At 40.6% G+C, this 4,507-nt stretch overlaps 1 protein-coding gene across 1 annotated transcript in view; it reads right to left on the bottom strand.

The window, feature by feature from the left end:
* LOC131239308 (ABC transporter I family member 1-like) overlaps nt 1-4,507 on the bottom strand; it is an 81,512-nt gene that overhangs the window by 63,814 nt on the left and 13,191 nt on the right. The window lies entirely within an intron of this gene.

The raw sequence follows: 4,507 nt of genomic DNA, 5'->3' as shown, positions 1-4,507 counted from the left end.
CGCGTTAACCTTGATGTCCAAAAGGATTACATTTTAGATGGACCACAAGCCAATTAATGGACACATGATTGACTAGAAAGAAATCACCCTTCTATGATCCGGAATCGACTAATAAGCATCCATTAACAAGAAGCTATGGCCATCCATGTACAGTTTACAAATGGAGTATCGACATTTGCCAGGGCCCTCCATATTGTTTATCTAAATCTACTCCATTAATCAGGTTGATAAAACATTATATGGGGCACACAAAAGGGACAATGTAAATTTAACCTAGAACCCTTAACCTGGTGTGGCTTTGATGACTTCCGAACCAGCCTGATTTTTGTATCTTCACTTCAATCCTAGTGAGTTAGATTAATGGGTTTGATGAAAGATACACACCATGCTGGCCCACACACCAATCTCTAAGTTGGCATTCCATCACCGTTAATTCCCTATGGCGTGAGCTTTCCGGATTGTGATTTGGCTGAGTTTTTGCTCCAGGGCACTTAATAGATGATAGAACTTGATGGATGGAGTGGATGTTATACATAAAGCATAGTGAGCCATGGCAAAGCTTGGATGTTTTATGCATCTTGTAAACCAGGTGTTGCAATGGATTGTTCATTTGGGCAGGCCCCACAGCGGCTGCCAAGCATCCCCAAGAACCTCCTATTTGGCTTGCGTGACCTAGTGAGGAAGATATTAGGGTTGGGCTTCCCCATATGGGGCCCACCAGATAATGTACTTAGTTTATAGAAAGGTGGGCCCTGTGCTGCTAGCAGGGGTGTACATCGAGTCGTACCGAGTTGAGCTGGCCTCAGCTCGAACTCGGCTCCACTCGAGCCTGACTGGCCAGCTCGGGCCGAGTTCGAGCCGATTTCGCCATTGAGGCATTTCCACAAACACCTGAACTGCAACTTGAACAACCCACTGTTTTATAAACAGAGGGAATGGTTTTACAGGTATTTTATCAAACACTTCTAAGTAACATAAAAACCCTACAATCTCTAGAAGTTACCAACTATACTGCACATTCATGGCTTTACACAATTGAAAAAACTTTCATCTCATCGAGTTGCTACGACCAAGGGTTAGAAGTAGCAAACCACAAAGAAAGGACAGAACAGAGAGCAAACTTACCAACATTCGCCTGTTTTTCTGCCAATGTTGCAACTCTTCCTGCTGTGTGCGTTTGGGTGCACTGGGTGCATTTGACCGCCTATCACTCTCTAATGAAGGTCTCCGAGCTGGATTCGATCCGAGTCGAGTTGAGCTGGGCGCCTGCTCGAACTTTTTATCTTAAAAAATCAGCTTGACTCGGCTCGAACTCAGCTTCGAATCGAGCTTTTTCGAGCCAAGTCGACCGAGCTAACTCGGTTCGTGTACACTGCTAGCTCCTAATTTACTTTACAGTAATTATATTTTTAGGCATCATAGTTTGTATAAATTATAGGCTATCAAGATTATGTTTAATGAGGACATCTCAAGTCCAGCCCATTGATTTGAAACAACCAGAGATCAGGTGACTTGACAAGCACACACTAATTTGGAATATGAAAGTTGATTTAGTTAATCAAATCTAAATCTTTTGACTAAACTGAAGAATTCAAATGCCCTCCAAATATAAACCACCAAATGAAAGATTTGGATTCTAGTGCATTTCAACCAAACACAAAGGATTTGGAATCAACTTGATTCCAATATAATTGTGATTTAGATTCTAACGCAGGGATGAACGTGATGAGGATAACTACTCTGAATCCACAGAGCTTCTTTCGATTCCTCACAGAGACTTCTCAAATCCACGAGGGAAAAAAGCAGAAAATAGAAATAAATTCTAATAAATTCAAAATTGATTAATAAATCCATAAAAATGAGTTCACAACCCTTTAAATAGGGGTACCAAGCAATGGAAAAGAAATCAGAATCAAACTACAACTAAAACTCCTAGAATTCGCGACTTACTATAAATAGTAAACTTACGATTTATAGACGGTCGTGATGTCTACTAGTGCGCAAGGTTTTCGGCTAAAAATAATAAGTGTCCAATTTAGCTTCACCAAACAGCTTTCCTAATTATTCTAAGCTCTTTTCACGTTGGGCGCAACTCCTAAAGCCTAACGGATGAAGAGTTATAATCAAACTAAAACTTACTATTTATAGTAAAAACGAAATTAAAATAGGAAAACGATCGTCGATCCAGGGGTTTTTCGCAATTCCGGGCTACGCAACCCTGCATAGCTAAGTTGGTTGGCTAAATTAGCTCGTTCTGCCCCCAAAATCATATATTTTATGTCAGATAACTCATTACAGATTGCAAGATATGCCCGATTTAAGGTTCAATGGTTTGGATAACTTCTGTCGTCGACCGGGCCTTTTCTGATCCATCTTGGCCATGTAACTGTCTGCGACCCGCTCTACATCAGATTCCAAACCGGCCCTTACTACATTTATTATTTACTCTTTGAAATACACACAAATTAACTAAAAGTATTTAATTTTATTGCAAAAATTAAAAAAATAATACTAAAACATAATGTTCTTCCTCAATAAACATGCAAGGTAAAGCCCATCACAATGATCACTGTGGCCATTCTTGTCATAAAGTAGACCACATGTCTATGTCAAACCTTGATTTAGACTGTCCATTGTTTTAATGCATGAAATCTGCATGGAGATCGGATGGCTTGGACTATTGGATGAGAGCTCCATATAGGCACGGGTGGAAATAAATGGTTTTAAGTGTCAACTGGGCCCAGCCCAATTATTAATCAGGCTCAACCAATGCTTAAACCCATTGCAACAACTGGTTAGCTACATCAATGATCTGCCTATGATAGACCGAGCTTGGGTACCCATTGGACCCAACGGGCCTGTTGACACCCCTATTGGGAGGGCGAAATAAGGTTTTTGAATGGGCTTGGTTTCAATTAGTTAGGACAAGATTGGGCGGGCCCAGTTCCTGGGCCTCGAAATGAGACCCTGGAATGGTCAATAACATGATTAGTTTTGTCTCTTTTTTTCAGGGCAGCTGATGATAGCAAAGAGCGTCTGGAAGCCGGTCGACATGTGCTGCCTCCTGCCGAGCATGCTAGGTCAGCAATTTTTCTGTCTTTGTTAGTGAGAAAATTTCAATACTCTGGGAGATACAATGATTCATACACATGCATTTATATACTTTACAAGTAGCGTACATGTGACTCAGATGCCCAAAACACCTATATTTTAGATGGGCCACAAGCCGGTTAGTGGACACATGATCAACATGCAATGATCCATGTTCTGGATTCGACAAAACAAGTGTTCATTAATAAAAAGCTACAACCATACACCTTGATCCATAGCTTCTAAGAGGTGCTAACCTGGTCAATCTTAATCATAGGAATCATTTTTTTTTTCTTTTCAAGAAAATCAAGAATATCTAAACTGGAAATTCATAAGACTAAAAAATTTAAAGTTGCATTTTTGTGTTTTGAAAATCCCATCAATAATGCGTACCAAACCTATGATGAAGTTTGAAAATATTGACCCTACGTTTCTTATTGTTATCTTTTAAGAATATAAAGCTAAAAATAAGCGTAACTGTTACAAAAACTTTGACTCGTGATTTGCCATGTTCAGCCTAATAATCAAGTAGCTGTTACAAGTAGATGTTCAACCTAATAATCAGCTAAGAGTGATCTTTTCCTTGATTTAAGGAGTCCTCCGTTATACACCCCCGCAAGATGGAGCTACCATCGGCTAAGCCAATCTTGTGTTTGAGAGAATCTGTGCGGTGTCGTGACAATGGTTTTGTCAGTAAATCCGCGAGCTGATCTTGAGTGTTGACGTGATGAACATTGAGAATGCCACGTTGAACCATATCACGAACAAAATGTAGATCAATCTGAATATGTTTCATCCGAGAATGCTGCACTGGATTAAAACTGAGGTGAGTTGTACCCAAATTATCACACAACAGTTTCGGTGAATCTTTCATTAGTAACCCAAGTTCTGTGAGTAGTGATAGCAGCCACACAGTTTCTGAAGCTGCATTTGCAAGGGATCTATATTCAGCTTCGGTCGACGATCTTGCTACAGCTCTTTGTTTTTTTGAACTCCAAGATATGGGGTTTGATCTAAGAAAGTAGATGTATGTGGATGTGGATGTACGATCATCAAAATTGCCCACCCAATCAGCATCAGAGTATGTTGTGAGAGCAAAACTGAAATTTTTGGTGATGTGGATGCCATGAAAGATAGTTTGCTTCAAGTAGCGGAGGAGTCTCTTTGCAGCTGCCCAATGAGTTACTGTGGGGCTACAGGTCGTCCGTTCGTAGGACGTCTAGCGCTCCTGGATGGGTGAGAGAAAACACAAATATCAGCTTTATCCAAGGCTGGTGGGCCACACGTGTGGACCCACCTGACCAACTTTAGAGTTGTGCTTGTGGGCAGCGGAGTAGAAACTTCTTTAGCACCTGTCATGTTGGTTTTAGATAGGAGGTCCCGAATATATTTGTGTTGTGAGAAGAAGAGACCTGAT

This window comes from Magnolia sinica, chromosome 1, assembly GCF_029962835.1.
Source record: "Magnolia sinica isolate HGM2019 chromosome 1, MsV1, whole genome shotgun sequence".
Classification (NCBI taxonomy): domain Eukaryota; kingdom Viridiplantae; phylum Streptophyta; class Magnoliopsida; order Magnoliales; family Magnoliaceae; genus Magnolia; species Magnolia sinica.
This window is presented reverse-complemented; position numbering and strand designations above follow the sequence as displayed.